The following is a 14,831-nucleotide window of genomic DNA, read 5'->3' on the forward strand; positions in this document are numbered from 1 at the left end:
AGAAGATATACAGAGTGCCAACAAACACATGAAAGAATGCTCAACATCATTAATCATTAGAGAAATGCAGATCAAAACTACAATGAGATATCATCTCACACCAGTCAGAATGGCCATCATGAAAAAATCTAGAAACAATAAATGCTGGAGAGGGTGTGGCGAAAAGGGAACACTCTTGCACTGCCGGTGGGAATGTGAATTGGTACAGCCGCTATGGAGAACAGTATGGAGATTCCTTAAAAAACTACAAATAGAACTACCATATGACCCAGCAATCCCACTACTGGGCATATACCCTGAGAAAACCATAATTCAAAAAGAGTCATGTACCAAAATGTTCATTGCAGCTCCATTTACAATAGCCCGGAGATGGAAACAACCTAAGTGTCCACCATCAGATGAATGGATAAAGAAGATGTGGCACATATATACAATGGAGTATTACTCAGCCATTAAAAGAAACGAAATTGAGCTGTTTGTAATGAGGTGGATAGACCTAGAGTCTGTCATACAGAGTGAAGTAAGTCAGAAGGAGAAAGACAAATACAGTATGCTAACACATATATATGGAATTTAAGAAAAAAAATGTCATGAAGAACCTAGGGGTAAGACAGGAATAAAGACACAGACCTACTAGATAATGGACTTGAGGATATGGGGAGGGGGAAGGGTAAGCTGTGACAAAGTGAGAGAGAGGCATGGACATATATACACTACCAAATGTAAGGTAGATAGCTAGTGGGAAGTAGCCGCATAGCACAGGGAGATCAGCTTGGTGCTTTGTGACCGCCTGGAGTGGTGGGATAGGGAGGGTGGGAGGGAGGGAGACGCAAGAGGGAAGAGATATGGGAACATATGTATATGTATAACTGATTCACTTTGTTATAAAGCAGAAACTAACACACCATTGTAAAGCAATTATACTCCAATAAAGATGTAAAAAAAAAAATGAGTTACGGTACAGTCATATAATAAAATACTATTTAATCATTAAAAGTGATTGAGTAGAGATGTATTTATTGACATGGAAATACACCCATGATATTTTGTTAATTCAAGAAATCAGGTTACGCCATGATTTAGTATAATTATATAATTTAGTATAATAAATGCCACGTATAGTATAATTCTGCCTTGTGATATATATGAATATCACGTATCAAAAAACACCTATATATGAAAGGATATACACATTCCTACATTAATTATTTCTGGGTAGTGGGATTATATTTTTATTTTTATTTATGTGTTTACTGAGTCACTATTATGTTTCCGATAGTGTTCTAAAGGCAGAGGTTATAGTGCAAACAAATAGACAAGCTACCTGCACTCATGAAGCTTACATTCAATTAGAGGGCAATTACAGTAAAGATGTAAACAATCAAGGATAATTTCAAATTGTATGATAAATGTTATAAAGGCAAAAACAAAACGGGTGGCCCCATAGAGAATGAATGGTATATAATGAGCTGCATCGTGGTTGCATGGGGCAGGTTAGGACTTTCATGAGTAGGTGACTTTTAAATTGAAATATGAAGGCTAGGAAGAAGGCAGCCTTTCAAAAGCCTTGGTAAGAGCTTTAAAGCCAGAGACAAGGGCAAAGGTCCTGAGGCAGGAATGAGCCTATGGTACTTCTGGAACAGAAAGAAGCCCAGGAGGCTGGAGCGTAGCAAAGAAAAAGGGGAGTGGAATGAGCAGATGTCTGAGAACCAGATAGGAGTCAGATTTTGTGGTTCTATGTGCCCTTTAAAAGTATTTGGATTTGATGTATAAGTGCAGGAAGGCCGTGGAAGGGTGTTCATCAAGAGAGTGATAAAATCCGCTTTACATTTTAAAAGACCATTCTTGTTGCTATTTATACCTTCTTGAACTGTTTCAATTGTTCAGTGTAAGCATGTAGGCAGGAGAATATTAAACTTTTTTTATTTTGAAAAAGAATTAATGACAGATATTATAAAATAGAATTATGAGTAATTTTTATTTGCTTATTTATATATTAATATGCATTACAAGTTTCTACCAAAAAATCGAATACTTTTATATTCCCTCCAAATTGTCCAAAAATAAAATTCTTGAAAGTACATGAGCTGAGGCAATGAGTTACCTTACTTATCAAAGCCCTTTGAAAGAACAAGAGATAAAACATTTTGTTGAAAGAATATACTCTAGAGTCAAATCCTGACTTTACATCTTTCCATTGTTGACCTTTGGGCATTGGACTCAACCTGCCTGGCCTTAATTTTCTGATAATAATGCAAAAAATTAAGTGAAAGAAGAGTAATTAGGGTGAAACTTACATGTCCTTTTTTTAACAAAGCACTTTCATATTCAGTATTATGATACATCATTTGTGAGGTCTCCAAAGGGCCAGTCACTATGCAAAAGGTTGGAATCACTCTAGGAAACAAGACACAGAGTTTTCTCAAGGATCTCAGTCTTCAGGAATATAGCCAAGAAATCCATGGATTTCAGAGAGTTCAAGTCCAAGACAGCAACATAAGAGGCTTCTAACTCACCTCCTCCCATGGACACACTGGATCTACAGCTACACACAGAGCAATTCCCTCTGAAAGAAATCCAGAAACTAGCTAAGTGACTCCTACGTATCAGGTGAACAAGGAAATACCCACATCAAAATGTGTAGGAAAGGCTGAGACACAGTTTTACCATAAACCCCAGGCCTGGCTCAGTGCCATACAATTGGGGGGAAATGCCCAAATCCCAGCCTGTCCCTGAGGAATGAAAGGTTTGAACCCCACATCTAGTGCCCCAACTTTTAAGACTCTTGACCCAAAGGACAGGCCCTCAAAACACCTAGCTCTGAAAGCCAACAGGGCTTGCATCCATGAGACTCATAAGACTATTGTAAACAAAGAAGTTTTTGGGGCTTCCCTGGTGGCGCAGTGGTTGAGAGTCCGCCTGCCGATGCAGGGGACACGGGTTCGTGCCCAGTCCAGGAAGATCCCACATGCCGCGGAGTGGCTGGGCCCGTGAGCCATGGCTGCTGAACCTGCGTGTCCGGAGCCTGTGCTCCACAACGGGAGAGGCCACAACAGTGAGAGGCCCGTGTACCGCAAAAAAAAAAAAGAAGTTCTTAACTCACTGTGGTTATTTCCCCCAGACTCATCTCAGAGGGAACAGACAGAAACACCCATCTCCCAGGCTTTTCCTGAAAGAAAGCTATTTGCATACCTCAATAGCTGTTGCATGAGGGTTAGACTTCTAATATGCACACATCTGGGGATGACTACAGTCTTCCCCAGAGCCTGGAGGAGGCCAGTGGGCACTGTCTCTGTGTTCTCCCTCTGGCAGCTCCAAGTTGTACTGACTACCTGGTAGGAACTTGTGCACACATCTAGTGCATGAGCTTTTGCAACTGCCACCCAGGGGACACACCCCTTGATCTGGCTCTGGTGGCCCATGGGGCTTGCATTTCATTGGTCCCACAATGAAATGAGACAACTGTAGCAAACAAAAAAACACTTCTTAACTGGCTATCCCCTCAGCTGTCAGTGCAGAGGGAACAGACTGAAATGCTCATTTCCCAGTCTTTCCCTGAAAGAGATCTATTTATGTACTTTAAAACCTGGTGTCTGAGGGCCTGACTTCCAATCAGCCTGCATCTATCACTGACTGAGATCCTCCCCTTTGGGACACTGACAGATCTTGGCACTACTCAACTACTAAGAGCCACTAAGAACAAAGAAAGCAACTTGGACATGCACAAAGGTTTGAGAGACAGTTAAGAGCTGGGGCTGGGGTGAATATTAAGGTTTATCTCCTACAAGAAACCAGACTCAGAGAGGCAGCTGTTTTATATAATGCACAGAAACCAACACATAGAATCAAGGGAAATGAAGAAACAGAGGATTATGTTCCAAACAAAAGAACAGATAAATCTCTAGAAACAGATTTTAATGAAATGGAGATACATGATTTATCTGATATAATTCAAAATAAAGGTCATTAAGATGCTCACCAAAGTCAGGAGAGCAATGCATAAGTATAATGAGAATTTCAACAGAGAGATAGAAAATATAGGTAAAGTATCAACAGAAATCACAGAGCTGAAGAATATAAAAATTGAACTGAAAAATTCATTAGAGGGGTTCAACAGCAGACTAGATAAGCAAAAGAAAGAATGAGCAAACTCAGAGATAGGGCAGTAGAATTCATCCAATCAGAGGAGCAAAACAAAAAAAGACTGAAAAAGAGCGTAGATAGCTTAAGGGACTTATGGGACACCATCAAGTGGATCAACATTTGCGTTATATGGATCCCAGGAGAAGAAAGAGAGAAGGGGCAGAAAGCTTCTTCAAAGAAATAATGGTTTAAAACTTCCCTAACCTGGGGAAGCAAGCAGCCATCCAAATCCAGGAAGTACAGAAAGTTCCAAATAAGATGAACCCAAAGAAACTCATAGCAAGAAATATTATAATTAAACTGTCAAAAGTTAAAGACAAGGACAGAATCTTAAAAGCAGCAAGAGAAAAACAACTTGTTACATATAAGGGAAACCTCTCTAAGACTACAGGCAGATTTTTCAGTGAGACTTTGCAAGCCGGAAGGCAGTAGTTTGATATATTCAATGATATATATATTGAAAGAATAAAAACTGCCAACCAAGAATACTCTATCCAGCAAAATTATCCTTCAGAATTGAAGGAGAGATAAAGAGTTTTCCAGACAAGCAAAAGCTGATAGAGTTCATACTGGCCTTATAAGAAATGTTAAAGAGACTTCCTCAAGCCAAAATGAAAGGATGCTAATTAGTAACAGGAAAGACATATGAAAGTAAAAATATCACTAGTAAAAGAAAATACATAATTAAGCTCTATTTTAGAAGAGTCTAAAATTATAATGGTGGTGGGTAAATCATTTATAAATCTAGTATGAAGGTTATAAGACAAAAGTAGTAAAAATATAACTACAGTAACTTATTAATGGATACACAAGGTGAAAAGATGCAAATTGTGACATCAAGCACATGAAATGTTGGGGGGAGAATAAAAATGTAGAACTTCAGTATGCATCTGCATTAAGTTATCGGCTTAAAATAGACTGCTGTAATATGTCTTATGTAAGCCTTGTGGTAACCACAAAGCAAAAACCTATAGTAGATACACAAAAGGTAAAAAAAAAAAAAAAAGGAATCTAAGCATACTACTACAGAAGATCATCAAATCACAAAGGAAGAGAGCAAGGGAAGAAAAGAACAAAAGAACTGCAAAACTTCCAGGTAACAATGAATAAAATGGCAATAGTAAGTCCCACCTATCAATTATTACTTTAAATGTAAATGGATAAAATGATGCAATCTGAAGATACAGAGTGGCTGAATGAATAATAAAACAAGACTCAACTATATACTGCCTACCACAGATTTACTTAAGCTTTATGCGCAGACACAGAATAAAAGCAAAGGGATGGAAAAACATATTCCATGCAAATGGAAACCAAAAGAAAGCAGAGGTAGTTATATTTATATCAGACAAAATAAACTTTAAGGCTAAGACTCTAATAAGTGACAAAGAAGATTATAATGATAAAGGGGTCAATCCAACAAGAGGATATAACATTATAAATATGTACCCAACTTAAAAGCACTGAAATGTATAAAGCAAATATTAACAGATCTGAAGGGGAAAATTAGGCAGCAATATAATAATAGTAGGGGACTTCAATACCCCACTTTCATCAATGGTTAGATCATCCAGACAGAAAATTAATAAGGAAGAATTGGACTAAATTACATGTTAGGCTAGATGGACTTAACAGACATTTACAGACCATTCCATCTAAAACCAACAGAATACACATTCTTCTCAAATACATGGAATATTCTTCAGGATAAATCATGTGTTGGGCCACAAAATAGGGTTTTTGTTTTGTTTTGTTTTGTTTTTTTTGCAGTACGCGGTCCTCTCACTGCTGTGGCCTCTCCCGCCGCGGAGCACAGGCTCCGGACGCGCAGGCCCAGCGGCCACGGCTCACGGGTCCAGCCGCTCCGCGGCATGCGGGATCCTCCCGGACCGGGGCACGAACCTGCGTCCCCTACATTGGCAGGCAGACTCTCAACCACTGCGCCACCAGGGAAGCGCAAAATAGGTTTTAATAAACATAAAAAGTCTGGAATCATATCAAGCATCTTTTCCTGCCAAAATGATATGAAACTAGAAATTAATCAGAAAACTGGAAAATTAACAGATATGTAGAGATTAAACAACTTGCCACTAAGCAAATGGGTCAAATAAAAAATCAAAAAGGAAATTAGAGAGTACCTTGAGACAAATGAAATTGGAAATATAACATACGAAAGCATATGGCACACAGCAAAGCAGTTCTAAGAGGGAAATTCATAGCGATAAACAACTACATTAAGAAGCAAGAGATATCTCAAGTAAACAACCTAACTTTGCACCTAAAGGAACTAGAGTAAGAAGAACAAAATAAGCCCAAAGTTAGTAGAAGGAAGGAAATGACAAAGATCAGAGTGGAAATAAATGAAATAGAGATTAATCATTAGAGAAATGCAAATCAAAACTACAATGAGGTATCACCTCACACTGGTCAGAATGACCATCACCAAAAAATCTACAGACAATAAATGCTGAAGAGGGTGTGGAGAAAAGGGAACCCTCTTGCACTGTTGGTGGGAATGTAAATTGATACAGCCACTATGGAGAACAGTATAGAGGTTCCTTAAAAAACTGAAAATAGAACCATATGACCCAACAGTCCCACTACTGGGCATATACCCTGAGAAAACCATAATTCAAAAAGAGACATGTACCCCAGTGTTCAGTGCAGCTCTATTTACAATAGCCAGGACATGGAAGCAACCTAAGTGTCCATCAACAGATGAATGGATAAAGAAGATGTGGCACATATATACAATGGAATATTACTCAGCCATAAAAGGAAATGAAATTGAGTTATTTTTAGTGAGGTGGATGGACCTAGAGTCTGTCATACAGAGTGAAGTAAGTCGGAAAGAGAAAAACAAATACCATATCCTAACACATAGGTATGGAATCTTAAAAAAAAAAAAAAAGGTTCTGACAAACTTAGGGGCAGGACAGGAATAAAGATGCAGATGTAGAGAATGGACTTGAGAACACGGGGAGGGGCATGGGTAAGCTGGGACGAAGTGAGAGAGTGACATTGACATATATACACTACCAACTGTAAAAGAGATAGCTAGTAGGAAGCAGCTGCACAGCACAGGGAGATCAGCTTCGTGCTTTGTGACCACCTAGAGGGGTGGGATAGGGAGGGTGGGAGGGAGACGCAAGAGGGAGGGGAAATGGGGATATACACATACATATAGCTGATTCACTTTGTTATATAGCAGAAACTAACACAACATTGTAAAGCAATTATACTCCAATAAAGATGTTAAAAAAGAAAAGCAATAGGGAAGATAAGTGAAACTACCAACTGTTTTTTTGAAAACATAAAATTGACAAACCTTTTGATAGACTCATTGAGAAAAAAGTTGAGACTGCTTAAATAAATTCAGAAATGAAACAGGAGACATCTGATACCACGCAAACACAAAGGATCATAGGAGACTACTATGAACCATTATATACCAAGAAATTGGACAGCCTAGAAGAAGTGGATAAATCCTAGAAACATACAACGTGCCAAGACTGAATCATGAAGAAACAGAAAATCTGAACAAGCGAATTACTAGTAAGAAGATTTGATCAGTAACCAGAAACCTCCCAACAAAGAAAAGTCCAGGACCAAATGACTTCACTGATAAACTCTACCAAACATTTAAAGAAGAATTAACAGTCCTTCTCAAACCCTTTCAAAAAATAGAAGAGGAGAGAGAATTATGACACATTGTTCAATGGAACATATTAGAGAGCCCCAAAATAAAGCCACAGAAATATGGTCAATTACTTTATGACAAAGAAGCCAAGAATATACAATAAGGATATTCTCTTCAATAAATGGTGTTGGGAAAACTGGAATGCCACATGCAAAGCCACGAAACTGGACCACTTCCATCTTACACCATAAACAAAAATCAACTCAAGATGGGTTAAAGACTTGAATTAGGACCTGAAACTGTAAAACTCCTAGTAAGCTCCTTGACATCGATCTTGGCAATAATCTTTTGGATCTGACACCAAAAGCAAAGGTAGGAAAAGGCAAAATAAACAAGTGGGACTACATCAAACTAAAAAGCTTCTGCACAGCAAAGGAAACCATCAACAAAATGAAAAGGAAGCCTATGGAATGGGAGAAAATATTTTTGAATCATACATCTGATAAGGGATTAATACCCCAAATTTATAAAGAACCCATGTAACTCAATAGTAAAAAACCAAACAATGAAACAAATGATTAAGAAATTGGCAGGGTATCTGAATAGACATTTTTCCAAAGAAGACATATAGATGGCCGATAGATATATGAAAAGGTGTTCAACATCACTAATCATCAGGAAAGTGCAAATCAAAACCATATGAGTTATCACCTGATTAAAATGGCTATCATCAAAAAAGACAAGAGAAAACAAGTGTTGGCAAGGATGTGGAGAAATTATTGTGCATTATTGGTGGGAATGTAAATTGGTGCAGCCACTATAGAAAACAGTATGGAGATCCTAAAAAAATTAAAAACAGAATTACCACATGATCCAGTAATTCCACTTCTGGGTATATAACCAAAAGAAATTAAATCATGATCTTGAATAGATATCTGCACCCCCATGGTCATTGCAGCACTGCTTATGATAGCCAAGTCCTGGAAACAACCTAAGTCTCACTGGATGGGTGTATGGGTAAAGAAAATGTGATTTTATACAAATAAATAAATTTAAAAATTCAGCAGTAAAAAAGGAAATCCTGCCATTTGTGACAATATGGATGGACCCTGAGCCTATTATGCTATGTGATATCTAAAACAAAATGAACTCATAGAAACAGAACAGATTGGTGGTTGCCAGAAGTGGGAGGTGTGGGGTGTGGGAAAGGGGCTTTAGGTGGTCAAAACGTACAAACTTCCAGTTATAAGTTTCTAGGGATGGAAGGTACAGCATGGTGACTATAATTAACAATACTATATTGTATATTTGAAAGTTGCTGAGAGAATAGATCTTAAAAGTTCCCATCACAAGAAAAAAATTTGTAGCTATATGAAGTGATGGATGTTAACTAAACTTATTGTGGTAATTATTTCTCAATATATGCATATATCAAATCATTATGCTGTATACCTTAAACTAATACAATGTTACATGTCAAGTATATTCTCAATAAAACTGGAAAAAATTAAACTAGGAACTGGACAAAAAAAAAAAGAAATCCATGGATTTCAATCTAGTGTGTTTCACAGAGTGTGCTGTCTGAAGAATAATGCTTACAATCACATCTGAAACATTTCACTCACCCCCACTTTCTCTAGTTACTTTCTGGCACAAGACCCTGATTTATTGTCTTGGGTACTTATCACTACTTGAATTTATCCTGGTTATTAATTTCACTTGTTTATTTTCCTCTACTAGAGTCAAAGTTCTTTGAGATCAGGGACATTCTCTGTTTTGCTGTTGTATCCTCAGCACTTCATTATAGTAGGTGCTCAGTAGATTCACTGTTAAATGAATCAGAATAAAGGGGTAGCACAGAAAAGACAGTGATTTGCTCCAGTTGGAGGTCAGTGTAAAGTTCTTATCAGATCCTCCTGCTAGCACTGCTAAGTGGTGCCATTATTACTACTCTCATCTAGACAATTAGGAAGCAAATTCAGATAGGTTAAAGTATGCACTCAGGGTTAGCTGACCACTAAATGGCAAAAGTAACATGTTCTAACCCCAAATTCTGTGTTCTTTAGGCTGCATATTGATAAAGTTGCAGTGAAATTGGTTTTCCACGTTTAATCTAGTCCTTAAAACCTTGAACATAAACTGGTAAAAAGTACCATTAAATTTTAAAAAATGTGTGTGTATATATTTTCATCTGTAAATGAAATGCATCTCTGTGAGAATGTGTAAAGCAGGTTAGGCACTACAAACAACTGAGTCCAGGACATACTTGTTAGACTGTAACAGTGTTTGTACTCATTAGTGTCATGATGTGCTTAGAGCAACCCTTTGATTCTCAACTCTAAAAAACATTCCTTAACTGAGCGTAAAATCCCATGCTTAGAGATGGTGTGATAGTGTTTAGGATAGAATTTGGTCAGTCTGTGCTTTGTCTATGCCTAACCAAAAGGACACTAGGGGAAACACTGAGAGTTTTCTAAAATGTCAAAGCAGATAAAACAGACTCAAAGGAAAATGGAGTGCTTTGTTGACATGTGTAACTTTCTCTGCCTTTTGAGTTGCAGGGAAGTTATTCATGATACTTGGGTATGATCCTTTTCTTTGGGATTTCTACTAAAAAGCAAGAACTCGATTGATTTTGATGCCACCTTTTGGCTACTACAAAAACTTCAGCTTATAAAGTTTGGGTTAAAACAACTTTGAACGTTGTCTGATGCAGCCCAATTGCCAGATTAGACAGACCAAAATAACCATCTTCCTAGTATGAGCTTCAGATAGGGAAACAGGAAAGATGAAGAGAACAAAGCTCTTCTATTTAAGTTTTGCATCAATTTGGCATCTAAGTGAAGCAATAATAACTTTGTCTTCAATTCACTGAAGAAACACTTATAAAATGACAAGGAGGTCTCACAAATCTGTTTGATTGAACATACTACAAGCCCAGATCTATTACCTGGTTTAAGTTTTAAAATCTATATCAAAATAATATATGCCTATGAAAATAAACCAAACAATAATGAAGAGCTTATAATAAAAGTAATAAAAGCAATGGTCTCCTGTCTTAGGAGATTTCTTTCCAGAAAGATAATCTCTCCTCCTTCTGGTTGTTTTAGTCAGTTCAGGCTGCTATAACAGAATACCATAGAGTAGGTAGCTTGTAAACAACAAAAATTTATTTCTCACAATTCTTGGGACTAGAAGTCCAAGATTAGGTGCCTGCTTGGTCAGGTTCTTGGCAAGAGTCCATTCCCTGGTTTGCCATCTTTATTCTGTATCCTCAAATGGAGGAAGGGATGAGAGAGTTCTCTGAGGTCTCTTTTATAAGGGCACTAATTCCATTCATGAGGGCTACACCCTCCTGACCTAAGCACCTCCAAAGGCTCCACCTCCTAATACCATCACTTTGGGGGTTAGGATTTTACCATATGACTTTTGGGGGAACACATTCAGTCCGTAACACTGCTTTTAGTTCTTCTGGCAGTTTTTTGCATAACTTTAAATCATATGTTTATTCTTTCATTTTGTACTTTATTAATTTTAGATAGTATCCATTGATAGCCTGCTATGAAAAATGAAGATTTAACTAATTTACATTATCTGTTTTTCTGTTCTCCCTCCTTGTTCCATGTTTAACGGTTAAATTATTGCCTTCAGATTTTCTTATAGTTTACTTTTGTGACTTTAAATGGTATACTGAGCTTCAATTGCTTGTTCCACTAACTTTTGTCAGTATCTCGACTCCTCTTTATATAAGAGGAGGATATTATCCCCACTACCCTTCTCTCCATCTTTCCTTTCTATTCCACTTTCTATATTTACCCTTTACATGATCAAGTTTGTTATAAAGTTCAGTTCTGCAACTTCATCAGAATCTTTCATGTTCTGTTGGTAGGTTGATTCTAGAAGCTGGAAATAAGACTTTTACTTTGTAATAACTACGTGAAGTTTAGTCACTGTCTGGCCATTACATTTTCATTTCTACTGTGTCCCTGATATCAAAGCCAAATCTTACACTTTATTTGCAGCTTAGCATCATGCTACATTTTAGTTTATTTCAACATAGAGCAATGACATTCATGTATAATGTTTTGTCAGCCAAGTTTTTCTTGAATAGTCTTTATCAGGACCATAAGTTTGTCTACCATTCCAATCACACTATTTTTCAGAGGCTCCCTCTTCTCTGAACACCTGCCTTGTAGAACTTCTGTCCTTTTGTTCCACTCAGGACCAGGTAAATTTTAGGCCTACTGCATAGCTTTAATTCTGGGACTTATCTACCTCATTAGATTGGGTCCCACTTCTAGAGGTGCCAGATTTAGCAAATAAAAACACAGAATGCTCAGTTAATTTTCAATTTCAGATAAACAAGAAATATATATATATTTTTTAGTGTAAGCACGTCCCATGAACAATTTTCTATATCCCAACTTGTCTTCTTTCTTTGTCGACATCCTTGTTTTGAGGGAGAACATTCTTGATTATCTTCCTAAGAAGAGAAAGCACCAGAAGTAACTTTGAGAAGTCCCTGGAAATATTTTTCTTCTCCCTCTTTACAGTTGACTGATGGTCTAGCTTTAGAAGTGTAACTTGAAAGACAATTCCTGTCAGAAATTTGAAGATACTGTTCTATTGTTTTTAGCATCCAATATGTCTAATGCTCATCTGTTTCACATACCTTGTGGTGACTTTTTTCCTCTGGGAAAGCATTTAAAATCGTTTCTTTACTCTTGGTGTTCTGAAATCCCACAATTTGATGTAGGTCTTTCTTAAAAAATATTCTTTTTGTTCAGGCCTCAATGGGGGTCCTTTAATTCTAAAGAACTATGACTCTCATCAGCTCTGAAAATTTTTCTTCAGTTATTTCTTTGCTGTTTTCATTCTTTCCATTTTATTGTTTGTCTTTTGGGAACTCTGTTAGTCATACCTTGGACCTCCTGGATTAGTCTCGATACCTCTTTTTTTTTCCTTATATTTTCCATCTATGATTTTTTATTCTGTATTCTAGGAGATTCATCAAGTTTTTTCCAGCTCTGCTTTTGATTTTAAAATTTTGTTAATCATATTTTAAATCTCTTAAAGCCCTCTTGTTTCCTATTTATTCCTCTAATAACATAGTATTTTTATGTATGAATAATCTGCTTGAATTACTCTGAAAAAAAAAATTTAAGGTCCCTCCTATACCCTGAATTATTTTTATTTCATCCAGCATCGGTTTTTGTTTGTTTACTTTAGTCTTTCTCTTTCCTATTCTAATTTCTCTTAAACTCCTGATGCTACTTGGTTATCCATTTTTACTAAAGAAAGAATTGGGTTGCTTGTGTGAATTTGCTCTGTTTCTGTGTTAGTAGCTCAGTTTTTCCAGGGCGGCCTCTGCCCCGTATGGGATAGGAATGTTGTATTAGCTGTTAGATTTCACTACAGCATGAACTGGTGGGAAGCTGACTGTCAGTCATGGGCTTTTACAATGCCAGAAAATGAAGGGTTGTAGACTGGGGTACCCAATCCCACAAAAGCCCTTGCTATCATTCAACAAAAGAGGCCTCTGTTTTTGCCCATTTTTCCTGGATGCTAGAAGTCTTAAGTGTAGGTGTATGGGAGGAGCATAGAGACACTGATTTGCACTGTAGACCTGTATATAAACCTTCATTAATCTTCTTACTTTTGGCCACATTTCTCACTCTCAGCTTTGAGTCCAGAATGTGTCATGATTTCTAACAGGCATATCATATCCCACCCTTTTTGTAGCTTTTCTATGGTGCATCCATCACTTAACGCAGTCTCACATGCTCTCCATCTTCCAGAAACTGTTGAACTCTCTTGTGCAATTGTGTGCAGATCCCATCCTGCACATCCTTAGCTGGTATGGTGAGGTTTATTCCTTTTTGTACTTTTATTCTTTTATTTCCATGAGTCTCGGGAAAGAAGAGAGATGGACTTAAGTGCATCTTACATCAGCTCAAACTAGTAGTTTGTAGTTGCTTCTATTTTGTTGTTTCATGGTGGAAATGTAATTCCAGTTAAATAATGAGTTACTTCCTCAATCACTTGTTGTTGAATTGTTCAGCTGCAAACATCGCCATCTACTTTGTACCTAAGGAATCTGAGGGCCACTGATGTTTAAAGATATCAGACAGACTTTGATAGAATGACTATAGATTTGTGCAAAAAACTAAGGAGGATTCTAAGATATTGAAAAACTTATTCTGAAATTGATCTCATCCATTCTGCAACATCTGATGAGTGCCTAATATGGGCCAAGTACTCGGCTAAGTGTTGGCAAGGTAGATGGGTATAAAGATGAAATAAGATACAAACTTTACCCTTGAGGATCACATAATCTGATGAATAACTTGAGTTTATGTAGCATTTTGCAGTTTATAAATCAGTTTTACCTGTGGGGGACTCTTGACACTTAACTGATTTACCATTCAGCATTTTAACTACTCCTAAGGGACTCCAGTGATAATTTATTCATTTGCTTAGGTACAAATCTGAATCACATGCAGAAGATATAGTTGCTTGGGTGGTGAAAGAGCCAAGCTCACTCTTGTGGAATTGTGAAGTAGCCTTGTGCATATTGTGTATGAATTTGTAGCCAGATTCTTGAGCCATCTAGATGGGATTACAAACATGAAATGGGTTTATTTTTCCCCTATTATTGCCTTTAACAATGTTCTTTCAAATTTCTTTCCTTCTTGTTTTGGCATCTTGGGTAGCTTCCTTCCACAGCTTTCTAAATACTTTCTATTGTTAAAAAGTTCAGGGCAGTCCAATTTAAAATTTGAATCTTGCTTCTTCCAATTCCCCAGCTCACGTTTGAACACTGCAAGGGAACTTAGAGTGGGAGAGAGGCCCTGTTCTGCTATTTCCCTTCTCTTCCCTTTCTCCTGGTCCTAGCTCTTTCTTTGTGTGTGACAGATAGAAGGAAGAGTATCTGTTACTTTCCTGGCCACTGTCCTAGTCCCACATGGTTGTTGCTACTGCAGCTAAGATGTAACTGACTATCCATAAACTCTGCCTTTGGGGTAAGCATCCAAAGGCTGGCTCTCTC

General features: G+C 37.4%; 1 protein-coding gene across 2 annotated transcripts in view; it reads left to right on the plus strand.

The window, feature by feature from the left end:
- SLC44A5 (solute carrier family 44 member 5) overlaps positions 1 to 14,831 on the plus strand; it is a 99,014-nt gene that overhangs the window by 26,452 nt on the left and 57,731 nt on the right. The gene's annotated exons all lie outside the window — the stretch shown is intronic.

This window comes from Delphinapterus leucas, chromosome 1, assembly GCF_059928025.1.
Source record: "Delphinapterus leucas isolate spDelLeu-1000000601 "Yukka" chromosome 1, BTC_Dleu_Yukka2, whole genome shotgun sequence".
In the NCBI taxonomy this organism is placed as follows: domain Eukaryota; kingdom Metazoa; phylum Chordata; class Mammalia; order Artiodactyla; family Monodontidae; genus Delphinapterus; species Delphinapterus leucas.